At 33.4% G+C, this 26,630-nt stretch overlaps 1 protein-coding gene across 1 annotated transcript in view; it reads right to left on the reverse strand.

The window, feature by feature from the left end:
* The window catches only part of AFF3 (AF4/FMR2 family member 3), a 673,975-nt gene that overhangs the window by 320,072 nt on the left and 327,273 nt on the right, over positions 1 to 26,630 (reverse strand). The gene's annotated exons all lie outside the window — the stretch shown is intronic.

The raw sequence follows: 26,630 nt of genomic DNA on the forward strand, positions 1-26,630 counted from the left end.
AGTAGTTGGAATTAACCTTTCCCCTTTCAGTTTACAAAGCAATTTACCTAAAATAGCATTGTGATATAGGAATTAGAAGCATTATGATCCCTATTTTTATATATGAGGAAAATGACCTGGTCACATAATTGATAAACTGCAGAGCTCAGGCTCAAGTCAATGTCGTTTGACTATACTGAAATCAAATGTTCTTTCTACCATATTTTATCTCCTCAACTATACCATATAACTTTAACAGTGTTATACCAGTATAATATAAGCCTAATTGATTATCTAAGCTGTATTTTCTTTCAAAATGGCGTTTTAAATCAATTTCCTAGAGAGCTAAATAGAATGTTGTATTAGCATATGCACCGGACTTTCATGTTAGTTGCCTTGGGCTTTATTTCTCACTTACTGGTTGTGTGACTCTCAATAAATCATTAAAACTTTTTGAGTCTTAAGCTTTTTTTCAAGAAAATTATGTTTTGCTTTCATGTTACCTTTATTTCCTAATAGGTTCCATCATACCTTCCCTATACTGTGAGACATTCCTTATAATAAATATGAAACTGACTGATACACTAACCAAGTCTATTCAGTGTATTCAGTGTTCTACATCCATAGAAAGGAGGTACGTTTTCTCATCTCTTCTCTGAAACCAGCTTGGTCCCTATAGCTATGCAAAGTTCAGTGTTACTCTTCCTATTTACTTTATTGCAATCATTAGAGGTATTATTTTCCTTTGCTATGAAATTTTGGAAGTATTTGACTTCAGAGTATGAATGCAGATTGAAGCACATCATTGAAGGAGGAAAGTATTGTTTTCCTTGTGTAGTGCTTTGTATCACATATGCAACACAGGGGAATGTTTATTATAGCTTTTGAAGTGCTAATGGATGGATGTTTGCTAGGTGTCCAGTGCCCAGCAGTAGCAGCATGAGAATATAATTATGATACAAAGGCAAGAGTAATACAAGGCAAAAGTCAAAGCAATGTGCTGTTTGCAATTTAAGAGATCACTTTAAAAAAACCCCTTTTCTCTAGTATAAACAATATGTGTCTTCTTCCACAACATGGAAATGTGTATCTCATGATAACACAAGTATAACCTATATCATGGTACCTCCTGTTTTAGAATCAATACTAAATATTCATCCCAAGGCAGAGGAGCAGTAAGAGCTAGATAACTAAGGTTAAGTGACTTGCTCAGAGTCACTCAGCTAGGACATGTCTGAGGCCAAATTTGAACCCAGGTCCTCCCAAATCCAGGCCTGGTTCTCTATCTACTAAGTCATTTAGCTGCCCTGAGAGATCACTTTTAGTTGGTGTTATGGGGAAATGAATGTAGTAAAGTGGTAGCTGAGTTGGACCTTTAAGTCAAGTCATATCAAGAAGCATTTATTAAGCAACTACTATGTGCCAAGCACTGGAAATATGAAGAAAGGCAAAAAGCATGGCTCCTGTCCTCAAGGAACTCAGAATCTAGTCAGGGAGACAACATGTAAACCATGTGCAAACAACATAAATCCTGGGTAAATTGGAGATAAATCCAAAGGGAAAGACTAGCATATTAAGGAGGATCTCCTTGCAGTTGGGGAAAACTGAGCTGTGATGTGAAAGTAGCCAGGAGGTGGAGATCAGGAGAGAAAGAATTCCAGGCATGGGAGTGAGAGCACCATTGAAAATACAAAGAGTAAAGAGATTGAATTTTTTTTTTTTAAGGAATAGCAAGGAGGACAGTGTCACCATATAGCAGAGTAAACAAGAGTAAATTATAATAGGAACACTGGAAAGATGTGAAGGGACCAGGTTTTGAGGGCTTTAGAAGCCAAACAGAGTATTTTATATTGGATCATGGGGTAAAAGAGGATCACTGAAGTTTATTGAATTGGGGATGACTTAGTCATTGGGAAGATAACTTTGGCAGCTGAGTAGAGGATAGACTGGAGTGGGACATTTAAAAGGGAAACTCGCCAGAGACCAAGAGGGAGACAGGGAGACCAACCTAAAGGCAACTGCAATAGTCTAGGCATGAGGTGATGTGGGCTTCTAGCCCGGTGGCAGTAATGTCAGATGAGAAAAGAGGGCAAATAGCAAGAAGTGTTTCAACAGGATTTGACAAGACATTGCATATTGAAGTGAGAATGAAGAGAAAAAATACAAAGGTGTGCCTGAGCCAGTTAACAAGAGTTGATTATTAAATTTTTTTAATGTGAGCATTTAAATTTGGGAAATGGGCTACAAATCAGGGCTTGATTTATTGTTTTGTTGATTGTCTAGACCTAAGAAAGTGAGAGAAATTAATGCAGATGAATGCATTTTAAATTAATTTTAATGCATAATTAATTAGTATTAATGCAGTTAATACTGCAGATAAAACTTCAGTGTGCCATTCATACCTTGCCACCCTCCTCCTTTTCCCAGAGAGCTGTTAAACATATATGAGAATAACTGATCAAGGATGATACCTAGATTGCAAGCCTGGGTAACTGGGATGATGATGGTATCCTTGACAGTAATAGGGAAGTTAGGAAGAGAGGCAGGTTTTGAGGAAAAGCTAATGTGTTCAGTTTTGGATATGTTGATTTTAAATTGACTACATGACCTCCAGTTTGAGATGGACAATAGAGATGCAGATGGACATGGAAGAATCCAGGTCAGGAGAGAGGTTAGGAGTAGATAAATCATTTATATAAAGATGATAATTAACTTTTTACACAGGAGTTGATGCAATTGCCAAGCAAATAATATAAAAGGAGAAGGTGGCACAGGGCAGAGATTTAGAAGATGTTCACAGGTGGTAGGCATGACTTGAATACAGCACTAACAAAGAAGATTTCTGCCATCCTTTGGTCTTCCAAACCATCTTTGGGGAAGAATTGTACAATAATCATTGGGTGTAATTACTGACCGCAATGTTGAGGAGACAGTTGTAAATTATAATGAGGAATAGACTACTGAGGACTTGCCTTTTACTACTGTATATGCCAGTATCCAGCTCTTCTGCTACTGGGAGCTGATCCACTTTCTGCTGCTTTTAGAGTTAATTTCTCTACTGATTCCCTCCTTGCAACCCCAACTGCCAAAGTGGCCCATGTCTTGTATCTGCCGCCTCTTCTACGAGCCTGTTGCCAAAGAGATTCATATCTGTGCCTGCTGGCCCTGCCAATACTATTGGATATCTGTGCCCACTGTCCCTGAGGCTTGTAATTCTAGTTGCTGCTTGCTCTGTTAAGGGCAACTGCCACCCTCTGTGCAGGGAAAGGATAGCTTTCTCTAAAAGGGTCTGAACAGGATCATCTAGGTAGCACAGTGGCTAGAGCACCAGGCCTAGAGTAGGGGGGACTTGGGTTCAAATGTGGCCTCAGATACTTCCTAGTTATGTGACTCTGGGCAAATCACTTAACCCTAATTGCCTAGCTCTTACCACTTTTCTACCTTGGAACCAATTTAGTATCAATTCTAAGATAGAAGGTAAGGGTTTTAAAATTTTTAAATAAACAAAAAATAAAAAAAGCCCCTGAGCTCTTTGGCCTGATGCTAGGACAGAGGCATAGGTATTATTGAGCTTGCCAGTATTGGGATCTGCCTGTCTGCTATGAAGAAAATTGTGTTGCCCCTGCTCTTGTCTGTTCAGCAGAAGTGCTGTAGGTGCTACTTCTGCTGGGGCCTGACCACAGATGGGGAGTCTCATGTGCCCAGTGAAAGCCCCATGGAATGAAGGGAGGGACTTTTAGCAGTCAGATGAATGGATGGAATCTATTCTAGGCATAATAGAATGGAATGAACAAAGGTACAAACATGGGAGAAGATGAGACAAGTGCTGGGGAAGGAGAATAGATATGACTGATTAGAGTTTTCCTCATTATTTTCATTTCCTCTCTAGTATAATTTTAAATCTTATCTTAAGTATCTGGAGGAACACTGAGGTTCCACTAACATCTGTCTCTGATGTCTTAAGATGATGTGGAGTCTGGAGGTTCTTACAGACTATACCGTTGAAAAACAAAAAACTGTACATTCCTTAACAGAGGATATTCCTGGATAAATTATTATCAGCTTGGTCACAGAGAGAAGATTTTTTAAGTCAGAGCAATGCATGTAGAGGATAGAGAACTGGCCAGTGAGTTGGGACGTCCCAAGTTCAAATCCTACTTCTGTGACCTACAGTTTCTAAGACTCCAGACAAGTTATTTAACTATTCAGGGCCCTAAGTAATCCTCTATAAATTGCATTAAAGGTGCTGGCCTGAATCAGTTCAGAGAATTTATTCATTTGGGAGTTTCCCATACCACTGATATAAATTCAAGTCCTTATCCTCTGGCAACTCATGAAAGCAATGTATTAAAGCATGGAAGGATTGTTATCTGTGTCAGTAGAAGGCATCGTCACAATAAATCTGTGATGTGTTGAAATAAGTAAAAAAGCTTCACTTCATCCTCTCCCTACTTTATTACCACACACAATAATGTCTAAATACAGAAATTTCAGCATTAAATTCTGACAGTTGTATACTTATTTTAGTAGGCTGGGTTAGATGACTTCTAAGGTCATTTACAAGTCTAGGATTCTGTGATTATGTTATCATTTATGTGGGAAGATGACACAGAGACCCATTCATAAAGAGCAACATAATAAAAGTCCAATTGGTTTTGTAATTTGCCCTTTCTTCTAAAATGACACTCTTTTATCAGCTTTCATGAATATGAATCTGATGCGAGCCTAAGTCTTTAAAATTATCTTTTCCCAAAAAGCATTTTTTTCAAAGCATGTCACAGTAAAAATCTGGGGTAGAATAGAACATCGGATCTGTAGTCAGATGGTCTGAGTTAGGATACTGGCTCTGCTACTTAAAATCTGTGTTCCCTAAGGCAAGTCACTTCATTTTTTTAGCTTTCAATTTCTTCATCTGTAAAATGAAGGGGCTAAACTAAATGATCTCTAAATTCCTTTACATTCATTTTTTATTAGTGGAAACCTGGGTTGACACATAGCACCAATAAGGAAACCACCACCAAAATATTTAGTATTATGCTCCAAGGGTGTACCACCAAAATATATTCACATGCTCACGAACTTTTGCTTTAGAACAACATATTCATTTATGTACCCAGGCATTTCATTCCCATTAGTTTTTCTGAGAACAGTCTGGAAACTTTAAGCCAAGTCTACCACATTATAGGCCACTTAGTAAGGTATGACTCAAAAAGAACATTAGCTCTGTAGAAATCACTCCATTCTACTTTCCTCATTAAAGTTTATTAATCATAGAAGGCAAAGTGTTACCCATTGTGCTAATAATTCGTGGACACAATGGAAATGCCTGACCCTGAGAAAGCATGTTAAGATGAAAAGTTATAAATAATTTTCATTCACATTTCCTTATACACACCCTTGCTTGTGTTTCTCTCTGAATATTTTGCTTCAGGTTTGGAGCCTGGCACCAAATTAAGTTCTCATCTCTCAGGCCAGGAATTCTCTGCAACTTTCAATTGCTTTAGAGCCCCAACCAGATTTGTCTACATATTTCTGTGGAAATATAATACAAAGCCACTTAGGAGCCTCTACTACCTTACAAGCCAACCTTCAGAAACACCACTGTAGAAGGTCTGAGACTGTGGGCAGATGTTATATCCCCATAAGGTTTAGGGCTAACAAAAAGCCTGGAGGAAATTCATTGAACTACATTTCCTATAAGCCTATTAATGGACTTTGGTAGGAATCCTTGCAGAATCTTTAAATGACTGGGGAGTCTTATAATAGAGACAGGCTAGTTCAGAGTTGGCACAAAGACAAGAGAGATGGGGAAATATGGCAGCTGCTAACTCAGGCAGCAGAGACAGTAGCAACAAGAGACCTTAGCACACTTTAGCATGTAGCTATGGAGCCAAAAGAAGTAAGCAGCAATTTCTACTGTGGTCTCTAGTTACTAGTCTATTAATTCAGCACTGGCAAGTCTTTTGTGGAGAATTTCTCCAGCGGTGTTCCAAGAGTGAGGAGGGCTCCTGTTGTTTCAAAAGATGGAGGAGTCGGTTGGGAACCATGGTGAGGGCTCCCAAGAGATGTACAAGATTAGAAATCATTTGGAAATGTTAAGTACTTGATTGAATACTTTGTTATTACCTTGATATTATTTAATAAAATACATTTTGATTTTAAATATTTGTCATTTGGATTGATCTGGTAAAAGGAGATTCCTTAAGTGGAGCTCAGAAGTAGGCTTAACATTTTTTTTAAATTTTAATTCTTTTAGAAGTATGCTTTTTAAACAGAGAGTTACCCCAACAGTACTGATAAGTTGAGGTTCTGGTACAATTGGGGTTCTAGTAAAAATCCTTAGGAGAGAATTTTTATTTATATTTTTATTTACTATTTAAATTTTAGTATTGTCTCTCTCCTTCCATTTCTCTTCCCAGAGATGGTAAGCAATTCAATCTGGGTTATACATGTATTATTATGCAAAATAAGTCTACGCTTTTTTTATTGTTATAAGAGAATACTCACATAACACTAAAACCTGCAAATAAAACCCAAATACACTAAGGTGAAAAATTGTATGTTTTGATCTATATTCTGACTCCAATAATTCTTTCTCTGGTGATGGATAGCATTCTTTATCATAAATCCTTCAGAACTCTCCTGGATCACTACATTGCTGAGAGTAGCTAAGTTTTTCACAGTTGATCATCCTATAATATTACTGTTACTGTGTACAATGTTCTGGCTCTGCTTATTTCATGCTGTATCAGTTCGTGTAGGTCTTTCCAGTTCTTTCTGAAATCCTCCTGTTCATCATTTCTTACAGCACAATAGTATTCCATCACCATCATATACCACAATTTATTCAGCTATTCTCCAATTGACAGATGTCCTCTCAATTTCCTATTTATTGCCACCACAAAAAGGGCTGCTATATGTTTTTGTACATGTAGGTCCTTTCCTGCCCCTCCTTTTATTTATTGCCATTTTGAGGCACAGACCTAGCAGCAGTATTATTGGATCAAAGGATATATACATTTTATAGCCCTTTGGGTATAGCTCCAAATTGCTTCCGTAATAGTTGATTTAGTTCACAACTCCACCAATAATGCATTAGTGACCCAATTTTGCCACAGCCAGGAGAGAATTTTTATTAAGGATTGTCCAGGCTATATATATCATTACATTGGCACTTTATAATTACTTATATCACAAGCTGAAAAATAAATTGTGACAGCTTGTTTTGGTCTGAGGATCTAAACCTCAGGAAATAACCTATGTAAGCAGCTAACTGGGGCAGGGATGGGGTGGGGTGGGGGTGCATCTCAAAACAAAAAGGAATGACAAAGTTGTAATGGATTTGGTGTCAAATGGCCTGGGATTGACTCCTAGCTCCTACCTCTTAAAGTGTGGTCTTGGGCAAATCACTTAATCTCTTGATGCTGGACTTGAACTGGCTGATATCTAGAGTTCCTTTCAGTCTAAATCCTATGATTCTTTGACAATGAGTGGTCCAACCCTTCCTACTATATTTCCCTGTCCCTAACCCAATTCTGGTCCCAACTTACCTACTGAGTGATAAGCTGCTTAAGCTAATCATGTCACCCATTTTTTAAAAAGGACTATTTTCTAAAAAATCACTCTTTTGATTTAATCAAGGATAATGTGAACAATTTCTCATTGTAGATTTGCCTGGAAGAAAGTGATGCTCTGAAAAAGCCTGTTTAAATTAAACTTTTGGGTTTGACTCCATAAAGCTAAGCTCCCTTTTGAATGCCACAGTTTAATTACATTTGATGTGATTTATATAAATGGTAAGATCCTTTTGTGACTTCCTCCTATCCACACCCATTTGTTTCCCATTGTTCCACTGGCAAGGGAGTAAGGCTACAGTAGCCATGTGCCCAGCACAGGAGAACTCTCAGTTTAGCACTGCTTCTGATAATTGGAGGTTGGAAAAATATTTACTTTTGGAGCTAGGTGCATGGTGCTTTTCCAGAACAGAATACATTTGTGGTTTCTTCTTTTAGGATCTTGCCTTTCACTCCCCTCCTCCCTTGTCTCTCCTGTTCTGGGAAGGTTCCAAGACTCAGTCAGGGTCAGGGTGTTCTGAAAGGCAGGCTCAGGAAGTGCTGGTTTTAAACTACATGTACACAGCCTGCCTACAGCAGATCCTGAATGTGCCCCTGACTCATTGGAGTGGATGGAGGAGGAGGGAGGAAAGGCTCCTTATGAGTAGAGAGATAGATATAGGCCCTCATAAGTTAGGAGGAGGTAGAATTCATCTTTTCCCAAACTCAAGCTCTGCTTAACATGGATTCAGGATGGGACTGGAGGGGTCATTTATCTTTCTCAATTCTTCTTCATGTTTGTGTTTGATTATAGTAAAATTCTGTCCCTACATTTAGATGATCAGTCGTCAAGTTTTGTGTTTGTTAAAATGATTCAAAACTTACATATGATGTATATCCAGGGAAAAAAAGCAACCAGGATTCATATTTTTCACCACGAAAGTTTACTTTCTTCAGTATGGAATAAGATCTGCAGAATGTAAATTTTAATTACACTGTTGTGTTTTGCATGGTTGAGTTTTTCTTTTTGGTGTGTGTATGTGGTTGTTATTTCGTGCCAAGTTGCTGAGCAGTATTTATATTGACTTTGATGAACCCAACTCATTTGCCTATCATTACATTCTGAAATCTGTCATAACAGTCTCACCTCATGGAAACTCCAATGAGCCTTCAATTAAAAGCTAGCTATTCCAGTTCATTGTGCTCCTCAGAAGCATTGCCCATCACCACCCTCTCTCACAGAGCTGCCCTCCCCAATCTTTGCCATATAAATATACCCAGCTCACAGTCTGCCAGAAAAAAAAAAAGAAAGAAGAATCTGAGCTCTGGGTAACTATAGCTGAAGAAATAGCCAGGAGCATCAAATCGAAGAAAGCACAAGGTGCTAATTACCATGCCAAGCACAGAAGGCTAGAAGACGCAAGGCTCAAGAAGTAAAGACTCCAGTGAATCCTTGGGAAATGGAATGTCATTCTACCAAAGCCAAAGAGGCATACGTTTTATTTATTACAGAACTTTAACTCTTTACTTGATCAGTCATTTTCAAGGCTGAACTTTTATTATAAAATAATAATGCTGCTGAGTGCACAACACTTTTGTTTGTTTGCAGACAAACCAGAAAGGACTTTTTAGTTACTTAAAAGACTTATTTTCCTCATAAAAATCTCAAAACATCTCTCCAGAGAAGGTAGGGAACAGACATTATTATCCTCACTTTATAAGGAAATGAAGGTACAAACAAATTAAGTGAGTTTCTCAAGGTCCTGAAGCATTGAGCCAGGATTAGCATAAATGTTTACTGTCTCAGTTCATTGCTCCAAAAATATATATATATATATATATACACACACACACATTCATTCATTCATTCATTCATTACACCCTTCCACCACCCCCGCAAAGACCACAAGCACCCTAACCCAATTCCTGGACTCCAGGTCCAATTGTCTCTCTCTCACAAACATGACAAGATAAGTATTCTGCTCCAAAGAGGGGAATATATAATTATACTCTAGGCACCTGTCTTCACCTTGACTGTGGCTGATGTGTTGACCACTAGCAGGCTACCCTTGCTTAAACATCACTTTCAGCATATCACTCCCCTATAAAAAAATTTCCAATTGTCCCTTAATTTATTAAAAAAAACCTCTTATCTTCTTTATTAGAATCAATACTAAGTGTGGGTTCCAAAGCAGAAGAGCAGCAAGAGCCAGGAAATTGGGTTTGAGTGACTTGCCCAGGGTCACACAGCTAGGACGTCTCTAAGGCCAAATTTGAACTCGGCACTTCCCATCTCCAGATCTGACTTACTATCTACTGAACCACCTAACTGCCCATTGGTCCCTTAATTTCTACCACATTGAGCCAAAATTTTTCTGGCTAGTCCTCAAGGCTATCTATAATTTTGTTCCACCCTCCATATCCAAGCTTATTTCTCAGTAATCTTTAACATTTTCCCTTCACTCTAATTAGGTCATTTTCTCACTCTCCTAAGGATAAACCGATCTAATTGCCAACTTCATGACTATTTTCCCCTTCCTATAATGCCCCTTGTCTGTAGTGTCCTTCTTTCTTCTCTGTTACTGTTGAATCTGCACTGTACTTCAAGGCTAAGCCTGTTTCACCACCTCCATGAAGCCTTCTTTTGACTGCCTTCATCCTCTTTATTTCATTTTGTTAATGTTTCCCTCCTCTAAATGTCACACTAAATCTTATGTTGTACAATTACATATATGTGTGTATATATATACACACATATATGTAACCTTATAGACTTCAATATAATAAATAGAAATAACTTCATCATTATTATCATGAGGCAGAAGAGAAAGAGAATGGATCATAGATTTAGAGGTGGAAAAGACCTTAGAGGTAATATTTTCCAATTTCCTCATTTTTTAAATGAGGAAATTAAAGTATAGAGAGATTAAGTGACTTGTTTTATATTTGTTTACTACTGTTCTTAGAAGATGCCCTGTGCACAATCTAAATACAAAATCCCTACTGAGGGTGAAGTTCTCTCTCTATTTTTTATATTCCTGGAGTATTTCAGAGCCTCCTAAACTAGTGAAAAGTGGTCTAATAGTCTGACAAGGAATAGTCAAATAGACAAAGAATGAGTACTGTCCAGACAAATGAATATATAGTTGGATATTTAGTCTATTGAGCTGATCCATCAATATATACATCTTGGACCAACATAGCAGAAGGATATTAAAGTAGATTTAAACATAAATAGGGAGAAAGGCTGATGCAAAGTGAAGTGAGCAGAACCAGGAGAACACTGTACACAATATTATAAAAACAATATAGTATGACTATCAACTATGAACTACTTAACTATCATCAGCAATTCAAAGAATCATGAACTTACTTCCCACCTCTTTTAGCTCCCTTTAATGTAGAATCTTCTCTCCTTAAAAAGTAAACTTTTGAGGGTAAGTATTGTCTTTCCTTTCTTTTATATTTACATTCCTGCTTTTAGCAAAATTCTTAGCATACACTAAGTTCTTAAGAAATGTTTTAGCTATCTACTGTTATTATTGTTGCTGAAATGTGCTTAAATCATAGTATAGGAAGAAAAGTCCACCATTTTCAGAGTGCTGAACTCATGAAAAACACATTGGCATTTGAACTATAAAGAGTGGCTTCTAAACTTTGAACCAAGACTTATTAATTGGAATCCATAGATTCCCCACTGGGATCGTGCATGGTCAAACAGTGTTTCCATGCACTACATACCATGGATATCCTCCCTACTGTACAAACAAAAAACAAAAAATTAACCTCATTCTCTATCTGCAAGGATCTTCTATTCTACTAGGAAATGTAGCACGTACTTAAGGATTAAAATACAAAAAAAAATGTCAAGAGGTATAAAATATTAATAACTGGGGTGTGTGGGAAAATCAGGAAACACTTTGAATAGGAGGACACCCTTGAGTTGAGTTTTGAAGGAAACTAGGGATTTGTGCAAAGGTCTCGGGGCAAAAGATGGAATATCACATACTGGGAATGACCAGCAAGTCAGTTTGCCTGGAATGGTGAATATGTGAAGAGGAGCACTAGAAAATAATACTGTTAAGGCAGATGGGAGCAAGATTGTAGAGGGCATTAATCACAAAGCTGAGAATTTTGTATTCTATGCTAGATAAATGACAAGTCATTCCTACTGTAAACCTGGATGACATATACATTCTAACCAGCCCATTTTTGTATCTGAAATACATTGGCTGAGTGAAGAGTAATAATACTAAAGATATTCAGGCCTAATAGGAATGCTGAATAATATACAAAACACATTACAGCATCTAAAATAGCATTTTACCTTTCAGAGATATATCCAATTCATAAAGCCGTTTTTTTAAAAAAATGTTTATCTGAACAGAAAACCTGCTAGTTATTATGTTAATCCTATTAGTTTCTGATAAAAGAAGCAATGGAGGGCTAGGTTAATCATTTCAACTGAATGCCATTTTGTAGTGATTACAAATATATTTATATGTAACAGTATAACATAACATTATATAACATAACATATGATATGATATGATATGATATGATATAATTAATATAATTAATATAATATAATATAATATAATATAATATAATATAATATAATATAATATAATATAATATAATATAATATAATATAATATAATATAATATAATATAATATAATATAATATAATATAATATAATATAATATAATATAATATAATATAATATAATATAATATAATATAATATAATATAATATAATATAATATAATATAATATAATATAATATAATATAATATAATATAATATAATATAATATAATATAATATAATATAATATAATATAATATAATATAATATAATATAATATAATATAATATAATATAATATAATATAATATAATATAATATAATATAATATAATATAATATAATATAATATAATATAATATAATATAATATAATATAATATAATATAATATAATATAATATAATATAATATAATATAATATAATATAATATAATATAATATAATATAATATAATATAATATAATATAATATAATATAATATAATATAATATAATATAATATAATATAATATAATATAATATAATATAATATAATATAATATAATATAATATAATATAATATAATATAATATAATATAATATAATATAATATAATATAATATAATATAATATAATATAATATAATATAATATAATATAATATAATATAATATAATATAATATAATATAATATAATATAATATAATATAATATAATATAATATAATATAATATAATATAATATAATATAATATAATATAATATAATATAATATAATATAATATAATATAATATAATATAATATAATATAATATAATATAATATAATATAATATAATATAATATAATATAATATAATATAATATAATATAATATAATATAATATAATATAATATAATATAATATAATATAATATAATATAATATAATATAATATAATATAATATAATATAATATAATATAATATAATATAATATAATATAATATAATATAATATAATATAATATAATATAATATAATATAATATAATATAATATAATATAATATAATATAATATAATATAATATAATATAATATAATATAATATAATATAATATAATATAATATAATATAATATAATATAATATAATATAATATAATATAATATAATATAATATAATATAATATAATATAATATAATATAATATAATATAATATAATATAATATAATATAATATAATATAATATAATATAATATAATATAATATAATATAATATAATATAATATAATATAATATAATATAATATAATATAATATAATATAATATAATATAATATAATATAATATAATATAATATAATATAATATAATATAATATAATATAATATAATATAATATAATATAATATAATATAATATAATATAATATAATATAATATAATATAATATAATATAATATAATATAATATAATATAATATAATATAATATAATATAATATAATATAATATAATATAATATAATATAATATAATATAATATAATATAATATAATATAATATAATAATTCAGCTCCTACTATGTGAAAAACACTGTACTTGGCAATTGTAGAACTTGAGAGAAGTATAAAATACATTCTTGACTTTCGAGGATCCTGTAGTTGGAGACACAACACTTCACAGTAAGGTGTAACAGTGGTGTGCAAAATTCCAAGAATAATAATCAGAATCAGAATCTTAATAGTTGGCATTCTGTTCAGCATTTTACAAAGTACTTTATGTAAATTACCTGACATAAGAAATGAACCTCTTAAAAACCCTAGGATGCTGTCCAAAGTGTTAAGACTAAGAAACACAAATTAAGGGCCCTACATTTTTATTCAATTAGGAATGAAAAACACATATGATTTATATTCAAATCAACAGGAAGCTATGTAGAAAATTAGCAACAAAATAGCATTTAACCAGACATAATAATATCAGTTTCTTAAATCCACCTCATAAGCTTACTTTTGGAAGTAGTGGTACATATTCCATCTATGTCTTGCTTTTTATCTAAAAGACTTCTTGACAGCAACTCTGATTTTGATTTGTAATTAGCATATTTATCCAAAAGGGTCAGTCACTTCAAAATAGTTGTCTTTAAGATCGGAAATCAACTACAGATTATGTTTAGACACTGTAAACCAGGACCTCTATTCTTCAGAACAGGCTAATCTTTATAATTCATCTTTTGTATGTTAAAGGGTGAAAAGGGCATAGGTATGGCATTTTTTTAGGGGACTAAGTCTAGGCTTGCTACCCCAAAAGAACCATTGCTTGACAACAAACATTTTGATGGAAGCAGCATTGGGACCAATCATCTAATTAGCTACCAAATTTTCTATTCTGTCGACAAACCCAGAGGCTTGGCTGCAAGCATATTTTTAGTAATTGAGGAATGAATAAAGATGAAGTACACAACTAACCCTGCCCCCACCAAAAAAAAAAAAAAAGCATCTGTTACTTTAAGAGTGGCAAGGCAGATGCTAGGACACTGAAATAAGAGCTATATCCTTCGTATGACATGCTCCTCTAAACATACACTATATTTTCCCTCATACCACTCCTTTGAAAAAAGGATGGTGTTCAGTATTTCTGTTGAATCTGTGCAGTAGGAGATTATATCCCTTAGATTCTAATGAAAACAGAATATTTCTTAGAACTATGATGACAGCCATCAAAGTGATAAAAATCTCTTCTCATTGCTAATCTTTTCAGTCCTCCTTATATACACTTTATTTCTCTCCCAATTACTGATAGTCTATGAATGCAGATTAATGATGGATTTCTGAACTAAAGCCATTCTCCAATGGCGCTCTATTTAGTATAAATGGCATCTTTTTTTTGTATATATACCTACTCAAAATATCTTGTATTTCAAATAGAATGTGTCCAATAAAAACATGAATATTCTTCACATACACGCACACACAAACACATGCAAAGAGATTTCACTAACTTTTAGTCATTAAATTAAAAGGTAATTAAAAGGAAAAGCTGTTCCTTTAACAAGGCTTTTGAAATTAAAAGCAAAGGAAAAAGTGAGAGGGTCTCTGAATACAAGAGATAGACAAATGTATACATTTTCAATAATCTACAAAACTCTATTTTTCGGGGTGTGGTAATTGGGTCTTTATTGACTTCATTTTTCTTAATTCTGTAAATAGCATCTCACCTAATAAAGAAGAGAAAAATAACAGAACACTTTGTTTCACTGCCAAATGGATGCCAGTTGAGACAGGAAACTTCAGATGCTCTCAGAGAACATAATAATAAAAAATTCCTCGGTTTATTTTTTTAAAAAGGTAATTACATCATTTCTCTGAGAGTATGATCAGTCAAATCATTAAAAAATTATTGATTAATGTGTTTGCAGGTTACATCGAAATTCCTAGGTATCTTCTTCCCTCCCCTCCTTGCACTAGAGAAATCTTCACTCAAAAAAAAGTATATATAAATTATGTATTTTGTGTTTCTATTTATCTCTGGAAGTAGACATTCACAAGTAATTCTTCAAACATTAGTTCTGTAGCTGTATATAATGCTCGTTTTACTTTTCATTATTATTTATAAGTTTTAAGAGACAGAAGTCACTATTATGGGCATAAAAACTCAGAGCACTTAAAAATGCTAATTCTACTTGAGCAGTCCCTGCAGAGAACCTAAAATTTTGGGCCTGGGATTGGTAATAGGAATGTTCAGGTTAGGCAGGAGTTCTAGCATAAAAATTGGTGGCTTGGTATGATGCTACAGCTGCCTGAGTAAAGATAATATAAGGTAAGGTAAAGGACTGGGGAAGCAGGGAAGGAGAAGGGTGATATGTTAATGGAAGAGATGAGGAAAGGCTATAAAAAGAAAATTCTATGCACAATTTCTGCTTGGAAAACTGCTCCTGGCTAGAGGAAAACTCAAAATATTATCTGGATCCAAGGAAAATAAATGCTTATACCCTTTAAGAAAGGATTTCTACCAATTGCTATCTGATGATTTCCCATGAAAAATGGTCATCAAGGATCTGATCCAATAGTAAGTAGCTTTATGACCCTGGGGAAGTCACATACCCTTTCTTACCTCACTTGCTTCATCTCTCAAAAAGCGATGATAATGCTTGTCATACCTCACAGAGTTGTTGTGAGCAAAGTGTTAGTTACCCATTAGAGGACTACATAAATGTGAGTTGTTATTAAGAAAGTCATTTAGGTGTTAGCATTATATTCTCATTGGACCTATCACATGTGAAGAACACAAGTTTAGTAATAAGGCTGAGAAGATTATAAATACTTGAGTATAAAGAGCACTGTGAGAAACCTAATAAACAAGAACAGCAAGCTTCTAAAAATAAGGGATAGGCTTTCTTCTAATTTATCTAATGGACAGATGCCTTCTGGAAATAGGTATATATGAGAATCTTTGGAAACTTGGGTTTTTTAAAGCTATTTCAGAAAAAAACAGGTCAGGACAACTTAATCTTATTTACTTTTTTAAAAAACAAAACTGCTATATTGGTAGATTAGACAAATCCCATTGATGCGAGTTACCTAGACATTAGAAAAGAATTTTACACAGTCCATCATGGTGTCTTTCTGGGCAAGATGAAAAGACGTGGATGATATGATGATTGTATTTTATTTAGAACTAGTTGAATAATAGGATCCAAAGATCATTAATGGATGCATGTCTACTTGGAGGGAGGTACATAGTATAATTCTATTTATTGCTTCTACTCTGACCAAATCTATCCTTGATCCTATCTATTTAATTTTTTTAATCAATGACTTGGATAAAGGTGTATATGACATGCTTATTAAATTTTTACCTGGAAGAAACCTGGGAGAGATGGCTAACATATTGACTGGAAGGTCAAGTGGATTAATCCCAATAGGATAGAATGATAGGCTAAAACTAAAGCAAAAAAAGAGGAAATTTAATAAAATCTTACACCTTGCTTTGAAAAGTAACTGCACAATATGAGATGAAGGAGGCTTTGCTGTGAAAATTTTTTCTGGGAGTTTTAGTACAATACAAGTTCTATATGAATCACCGATATAGTACTATAAAAAGAGGCAAAAAGACTGTAATGCAACCTTAGCCTGCTTTAAGAGATTTATTTAGCATAAAAGCCATTTAGCCATTTAGCATAAAAGAAGTGATAACCCCGATGGACACTGTTCTGGTTAGACTAAATCTGAAGTAGTGTGTTCTCATTTCAGCATCATATTTTGGAAAGAACATTAATAACATAGAAAGCATTAAGAGAAAGTACACCCAAGATGGTGAATAACAGTGAGATCACACCATTGAATGGTCATCTGAAGGAACTGAAGATGCTTAGCCTAGAGGAGATTTAGGGGTGATATAATAAGTGTCTACAAATACCTGAAAGGGTTTTACTATGAAAGAAGTGTTAGACTTATTTTGGGCCCCATAGGGTTGAACTAGGAACTAATTGAAGTTGCAGAAAGGCAAATTTAGATCCAGGTAAGAGAGAAAATTCTAATAATTAGACCTTTCCAAAATAGAATGTGATCCCATAGGAGGTAGCACTTTGCCCTTTCCTGAATGTTTTTTGAGCATAATGACCATTTGGCAGAGATGCTATATAGGAGATGGATTGGTTTAGTTTGGATTAGATGGTCTCCAAGGTCCCTTTCAACTCTGTGACTGTGATTCTGTGACTTTCAAAAATAGAAACAAATGTGCTCACAATAAAAAATACCACTGAAATATTTTGGAAAAAACTAATGGAGAAATCAAAGAGATAGGGAAAATTTCAGGTAAGATATTAAAATGTCTAATAATGCTGCATTTGAAAAAGATGAGTCTTAACTTGTTATTTGTCTATAACATCCTCTTTTTCCAGGGAATATTTCAATTCAAGGTAAGTTATATTCCTAGAAAAAATTTGGCTGTCATTTGGGGAAGAAAACTTGATTATCTTTCATTTTATTTTAAGTTAGTAGAAGACAGAGGTCAAAACTTCATCTCATGTATGTTGAGGAGGATGTAATTAAATGTAATGAAAGATGATATAATTAAAAAGAGTAAATATCAAATATTTTTAATGAAAATCATTCACTTATTGTGTCACACCATCAGGTAGATAATCAGAACTCAAGCAGTTATACTTGAGGACTATTACTATATCAGGTCAAAGTGGCATCAGACATTTGCTATTTTAGATTATATAGATTTTATCTGAAGTATTTGTTTAAAATAGGTACGAGAGAAATTAATCAAAAACTGCATTTTAATGGTATTTCAAGTTTTTAAAGTACTTTCACAAATATCACCATATATGATCATTTCTACCACTTAAGAAATAAATGGGAAGCAGAGATTTCTATCATCATTTTAGCAATGAAGAAACTCAGGGACCAAAGAGTTAAATGATTTGCCCAGTGGGTTGGTGGTACAGCCTGAACTAGAACCCAGGTCTTCTGACTCTTCTTCAATACTCCTTCCATTGCATCTCATGGTCCCCCTAGGCCAAGTTCAGTGATATGCTTGTTTTACTTAAGGAACCATGAAAATGAACAAGTGTTAAGAGCTTAAAAGACATTGAGCAACAGACCTAAAGGAAATTGGATACACTTGATTTTGGCTTAATATTACACTTTTGTTAGATTTGCCGAGAAATCTGTGTCTGTAGGGGAAATATGAGGGGATATGCTATAAATAAATGCTTGTATTCTCTAGCTGGGAACCAGCTGGAGTAGAGAGGTCTGACTGCAGTGGAGGAGAAGATGACTTTAGTAAATATGAGTGAAGAACTTGTAGACACTTCCATAAGCTGATAAGGATTTTTCATATCTAGATTTTTAAAAAATCTAGGTAGTATAACCCAGATTGAATTCATTGTTTATGTACCTCCCTGTGAAAGGAGGGAATTTTTTTTAAGTACCCCTGGATAGTACTGACTTGATAATAGCAGATCTAATTAATTGTATATTTTCTCAATTGTAAACACACCACCCCTCACACACACATGATTTGGACTGGAAGAAGGATATATTAAGCATGAAATCAATAGATTATTTTATGCCAAGGAATTATCTACCCACCCATTCGTAGATTCATCCATTTAGTTGTGTCAAAGAGGCAAGAGGGCTGTATCTTTCATCTTTTGACATGAGAAACTATCTTAGAAATTGGCCTCCATTCCATCTAAAATGAGGAGTCACATTTTCTTTTGTTTTAGTTCCTTCAAGTCTTCCCCACTTCTGGCCTTGCTTCTAAGCTGATAAAAAAGACACACTTATTTCTAGAAATATAGATTAGCCTCCTTGAGAGGGCAATGCTAAGAGAAGGCAGCCATTGTTCCTAAGGGGTACAACATAAGCCTTCAAGCCCTAGGAAGAGAAAATGCCATCTTAAAGGATTTTCCCTGTAGCCACCTGCGCATCTGTGTTTTCTATGTTCCTTTAATAAACTTCTGGCAAGAGGATGAAGTGATCTTTTTTTTTTTTTATTTTAACCATACCAATTCACTCAACATATTTTTCATTCTTGTTTTCCTTCTTATTAAAAATTAATTAAAAATCTGTTTTTCTCTTTCCTACTTTATCATTCACAATAAAGAAAAGGTGAGAAAAAGAAAAGAAAAAGAAAAGAGAACCTTTTAAACAAATTTATATAATTGAGGAAAAGAGATTCCTGCATTGGCCACTTTGCAAAAAGTGTGTTTTAATCTGTACCCCGAGAGAGTTATTTTTCTGTCAGGAGGAAGATAGTAAGCTTCATCATCTGTCCTCTGGAATCACATGGTTGAATAATATATGTTTATTAAGTAGTAGAGAGGGTGACTTTTTACATGTAGAATTTTCCTATATTGATGAAATCACAAATCTATAATAAAGGAAAAAATGGGCCAGGCTCTATGCAATAACCTAAGATAACTTTTGTAGTGGAAGTTGGAGGAAAGAAACAGACATAGTCTGAAGTTTTCTCAAAGGTGTAAATGAACCCCATTTCCTTCTAGTAAGAATAAGTAAAAGACTTCAGAAAAAAATTCAAAAGTAAGGGCCTGGGAGGAATGGAGAAGCATCTTTGGATTGGGAACATTTACCATGCCAAGGAGTGAGTCTCAATGGTATCCATTTACCCAACTACGATTTTCCCCAATACCTTGAGGATGATACTCTCATATGTAAAGAAATATCTGAAGTGCTGCTATTTGCTTGGATCACACAAGGGTGACACAACCATCTAGAAAGGGCCTCCACCATTCTACTATGATCTGTCCACATGGGTAGCCATTTTTGCTATGTCTAATGCTGCCTGCCATGAAGAGACAATTGGCTGATAACATTCAATAACAGGCTTACCTTACCTTACAGAACTAAGCAAATTCTTTGCATATTGAATCCTTATTTTCTATAGACTTTTATTATAAAATTAGAGCTTTGTTCTTTTGGAAAAAATGGCTGTAGGCTATAATAATATCATACTTAATGCGGCAAGACTATTTAAAGGAAAAATGATCATTTTATGATAAAATATGAATAGGAACATTCAAATTAGGTTAAAAAAGGATGAATACAAATTAGCTGAAGTTATTTTCTATCTGGCTTATAGCTTAAAGGCCTAGGGGAAAAATAACAATAGCTTAACTGAAAAATACACACTGTACTACAAAGTCATCCAGCTTCCATTAAATCTTTCTTGCTTCACACAAAAAGGATATCATGCGACTCGCCTTAGTTATTCAGATCCTAAGTTCTAGCATTTGCTACTTTTTTAGGAAGAAGCTTATCTTGCCTAAAGTAACAAAGTGTATTGAACTTAGTAAGTACTTTTTTTGGGGGGGGGAGGGCTGGATGCATCAGCAGAAAAAGCAATTAAAAATTTAACAAGCAATGAATAAATGTGGGATCATATTTATTGTAAGTAGAAGGCTAAGAAGACTTGAGAATAATGCACACTGAATGAAGCAGACAGCTAACTACTCAATCCCTATTTTAATTTTATTTTCTCCATGATAGAGAATGATTTTCAAACTGATAAGACTAAGGCCAACATGGCTAAGGAGAAAATGAAGTATAAATTTCTAGAGGAGAGAGCAAGTATTAAGCTATTTTAGAAGTATTTGAGCTTCCTGCCTCAAAGGAATTGTTCATATCTAAGGATATTTTAAGATCTTATAGATATGACAGCAGATGTTGATATCTTAAAAAAATCAGTGATTAGGAGAGAAACCAGAAATCTAAGAACGGTCAATTTTCTTTTTCTTTTTAGGAAAACAATTTTATTGGTATTTTTGTTCTATCCTCTACATTTTTCAGTGTATTCTTTGTCCCTTAGCTCTTCCAGGGAAAAATTCTCTGTAACTAGGAGAAAAGAGGGAAAAATTAATTCAACAGAAATAATCCACATTTAGAAAAAGTATGACATTTAGGCAGTTTTCTACTCTTCCACATTTTTCTTCAAAGAAGGCAGAAGGGTTGCTATTTTGGGGGCCAAGTTTGGTCATTATAATTTTTAGTGTCCAGTTTCTGCTGTTTTGTTCTAATTATTTCCATTTCCCTTGTCACTTTCATTATGCATATTATTTTTTCTAGTTCTACTTACTTTATTTTGCACCGGTTCATAAAAGTCTTCTCATGTTTCTTTATGTTCACTATGTTCATCACTTCTTCTAGAATAGTAATCCATTCATTACATTCCTGTGCTACAACTTGCCTTGTCATTCCCCTATAAATGAAATGTTCCATTTTCAAGAGAAATCAAGTGGATTCTAAAAAGTATAGAGTGGTGAACTTGACAAGGGTCCTTACATTTTTTAAACAGATTTTTAAATATATGGGTCTTGTAAATTTAAAAATAAAGCTTATATCATTAATAGTTTACATTTAGAGGCAATATGGTATATAGTAAGTAGTAAGATGACTCCCTACCCTAAAGCAATAGATAACAATGAAAGCCAGAGGAATGACAATTCCTTTCCTGGGATTTTAGGCTATGGTTGCAGAACTATGTGTTGGAAAGAAAAGCTAAAGCAAAAAAGCTATGTGAGAACGCTTGAGGTTGAAACAGAGCAGCATGGCTGGGAGTGGGGAAAGGAGTGTCAAGTGTTCTTTCATGACTTTCTATGTCCATATTGACCTAACAGGCTGCTAAGTGGCACAAAGAATAGAATATTAAGTTTGAATTCAAGAAGATCTGAGTTCAAATGTGGCCTGAGACACTCATTGGCTATGTGACATTCCACAAGCCATTTAACTCTCTCTGCCCCAATTTCCTAAACTGTAAAATGGAGAAAATAGCACCAACTCAAAGGGCTGTTGGGAAGATCAAAGGACATATTTGTAAATCATTTAGCTCAGTGTCTAGTCTCTAGTAGATATTTAATAAATGCTTATATATTTCTATTCCTTCCTTCCTTCCCTCCCTCCCTCCCATGTATGATTGTGAGGGAGCCTTGTGTACCACACTGTGATACAGGTCTACCCAAGTGTGACCTCAGAGAACACCTACATACTAAGTGGGGATGATTCTCTTATCTACATCTTTGGCAACATTTCAAAACCCTCTCCTGTTTTATCTAGGGTGCCTGTGTCTGAGGTTGTAGAATATTAAAAGTCAGATCAACTTAAAATACAAAGTTTATTTTTGGGGATCTCCATTTTAAAAGAGAACATCGACAAACTTATACAAACAAGATAAAGAATATAGAAACTATGGCACATTAAAAATGTTTGAAAGAATCTGTGAGTATTTATTCTGGAGAAAAGAAAACTGGGCAGTTGAGAAGAAAAGTAAATATAAATAATATATGCAAAGAGGTAAGTCTATTCTGAGTATTCCTGGGAGTTAAAACTAGAGTTAATGGAGGAACATAACAGCAAAGCAAACTTTAATTCAATACAAGAAAAACCTTATTTTATATATAGATGAAGAAACTAAATTGGATAGAGGTACAGTGATTTATCCAAGGTCATACTAATAGTATATAATATACNTAGAAAGGGCCTCCACCATTCTACTATGATCTGTCCACATGGGTAGCCATTTTTGCTATGTCTAATGCTGCCTGCCATGAAGAGACAATTGGCTGATAACATTCAATAACAGGCTTACCTTACCTTACAGAACTAAGCAAATTCTTTGCATATTGAATCCTTATTTTCTATAGACTTTTATTATAAAATTAGAGCTTTGTTCTTTTGGAAAAAATGGCTGTAGGCTATAATAATATCATACTTAATGCGGCAAGACTATTTAAAGGAAAAATGATCATTTTATGATAAAATATGAATAGGAACATTCAAATTAGGTTAAAAAAGGATGAATACAAATTAGCTGAAGTTATTTTCTATCTGGCTTATAGCTTAAAGGCCTAGGGGAAAAATAACAATAGCTTAACTGAAAAATACACACTGTACTACAAAGTCATCCAGCTTCCATTAAATCTTTCTTGCTTCACACAAAAAGGATATCATGCGACTCGCCTTAGTTATTCAGATCCTAAGTTCTAGCATTTGCTACTTTTTTAGGAAGAAGCTTATCTTGCCTAAAGTAACAAAGTGTATTGAACTTAGTAAGTACTTTTTTTGGGGGGGGAGGGCTGGATGCATCAGCAGAAAAAGCAATTAAAAATTTAACAAGCAATGAATAAATGTGGGATCATATTTATTGTAAGTAGAAGGCTAAGAAGACTTGAGAATAATGCACACTGAATGAAGCAGACAGCTAACTACTCAATCCCTATTTTAATTTTATTTTCTCCATGATAGAGAATGATTTTCAAACTGATAAGACTAAGGCCAACATGGCTAAGGAGAAAATGAAGTATAAATTTCTAGAGGAGAGAGCAAGTATTAAGCTATTTTAGAAGTATTTGAGCTTCCTGCCTCAAAGGAATTGTTCATATCTAAGGATATTTTAAGATCTTATAGATATGACAGCAGATGTTGATATCTTAAAAAAATCAGTGATTAGGAGAGAAACCAGAAATCTAAGAATGGTCAATTTTCTTTTTCTTTTTAGGAAAACAATTTTATTGGTATTTTTGTTCTATCCTCTACATTTTTCAGTGTATCTTTGTCCCTTAGCTCTTCCAGGGAAAAATTCTCTGTAACTAGGAGAAAAGAGGGAAAAATTAATTCAACAGAAATAATCCACTTTAGAAAAAGTATGACATTTAGGCAGTTTTCTACTCTTTCACATTTTTCTTCAAAGAAGGCAGAAGGGTTCCTATTTTGGGGGCCAAGTTTGGTCATTATAATTTTTAGTGTCCAGTTTCTGCTGTTTTGTTCTAATTATTTCCATTTCCCTTGTCACTTTCATTATGCATATTATTTTTTCTAGTTCTACTTACTTTATTTTGCACCGGTTCATAAAAGTCTTCTCATGTTTCTTTATGTTCACTATGTTCATCACTTCTTCTAGAATAGTAATCCATTCATTATATTCCTGTGCTACAACTTGCCTTGTCATTCCCCTATAAATGAAATGTTCCATTTTCAAGAGAAATCAAGTGGATTCTAAAAAGTATAGAGTGGTGAACTTGACAAGGGTCCTTACATTTTTTAAACAGATTTTTAAATATATGGGTCTTGTGAATTTAAAAATAAAGCTTATATCATTAATAGTTTACATTTAGAGGCAATATGGTATATAGTAAGTAGTAAGATGACTTCCTACCCTAAAGCAATAGATAACAATGAAAGCCAGAGGAATGACAATTCCTTTCCTGGGATTTTAGGCTATGGTTGCAGAACTATGTGTTGGAAAGAAAAGCTAAAGCAAAAAAGCTATGTGAGAACGCTTGAGGTTGAAACAGAGCAGCATGGCTGGGAGTGGGGAAAGGAGTGTCAAGTGTTCTTTCATGACTTTCTATGGCCATATTGACCTAACAGGCTGCTAAGTGGCACAAAGAATAGAATGTTAAGTTTGAATTCAAGAAGATCTGAGTTCAAATGTGGCCTGAGACACTCATTGGCTATGTGACATTCCACAAGCCATTTAACTCTCTCTGCCCCAATTTCCTAAACTGTAAAATGGAGAAAATAGCACCAACTCAAAGGGCTGTTGGGAAGATCAAAGGACATATTTGTAAATCATTTAGCTCAGTGTCTAGTCTCTAGTAGATATTTAATAAATGCTTATATATTTCTATTCCTTCCTTCCTTCCCTCCCTCCCTCCCATGTATGATTGTGAGGGAGCCTTGTGTACCACACTGTGATACAGGTCTACCCAAGTGTGACCTCAGAGAACACCTACATACTAAGTGGGGATGATTCTCTTATCTACATCTTTGGCAACATTTCAAAACCCTCTCCTGTTTTATCTAGGGTGCCTGTGTCTGAGGTTGTAGAATATTAAAAGTCAGATCAACTTAAAATACAAAGTTTATTTTTGGGGATCTCCATTTTAAAAGAGAACATCGACAAACTTATACAAACAAGATAAAGAATATAGAAACTATGGCACATTAAAAATGTTTGAAAGAATCTGTGGGTATTTATTCTGGAGAAAAGAAAACTGGGCAGTTGAGAAGAAAAGTAAATATAAATAATATATGCAAAGAGGTAAGTCTATTCTGAGTATTCCTGGGAGTTAAAACTAGAGTTAATGGAGGAACATAACAGCAAAGCAAACTTTAATTCAATACAAGAAAAACCTTATTTTATATATAGATGAAGAAACTAAATTGGATAGAGGTACAGTGATTTATCCAAGGTCATACTAATAGTATATAATATACTATTATTAATTATTAATATTAATTAATAATATATTATATTATTATATATTAAAATGCGATATACAAATTTACCATTGTATTTATAAGTCGGCATTTAAATCCAAATCTTTAGACTTCAATTATAGTTCTTTTCCATTATACCATTCTGTCTAATGTGAATTATTAGTGGTTTTTGCTTTCTTTTAGAATTCTCATTAAGTTCTCTCTCTCTCTTTATATATATGTATATATGTATATGTATATATGTATATATATGTGTATATATATATATATATATATATATATATATGAATTCTTTAAAAGTTTCTCTTTTTCATTAATAGAGACAGTGGAAAGAATGTTGGGTTTGATGTTAAGAGGATTTGGATTCATTGTTGTTTAGTCATTTTCAGCTGTGTATGACTCTTCCTGACCTCATTTTGGGAATATCTTTGCAAAGGTCATAGAGTGGTTCGCCATTTCCTTCTCCAACTCATTTTACAGATGAGAAACTGAGGCAAACAGGGTTAAGTGACTCACCCAGGATCGCAACAGCTAGTAAGTGTCTAAGACTGATTCATATCCAAGCTAAATCACTTAATATCTATTTACTATAGGTGACTCTCTGGCCTAATTTTCCTCTTCTGCAATAACTTTTCATGTCTCTTCCAGCTCTAAAATTATGACACCCACTAAAGGGAATGGGATATCCTTCAAAATGAGGTTCTGATTATTAAAGATTTTTTTAAAATGAGGTTAAATCTTTCAAGGATGTTCCTAGAATGATTCCTGCTTTGAGAGACAGGTTGGACTTTCATAAACACTAAAATATCTTT

Source organism: Gracilinanus agilis, chromosome 3 (assembly GCF_016433145.1).
Source record: "Gracilinanus agilis isolate LMUSP501 chromosome 3, AgileGrace, whole genome shotgun sequence".
Taxonomy (NCBI): domain Eukaryota; kingdom Metazoa; phylum Chordata; class Mammalia; order Didelphimorphia; family Didelphidae; genus Gracilinanus; species Gracilinanus agilis.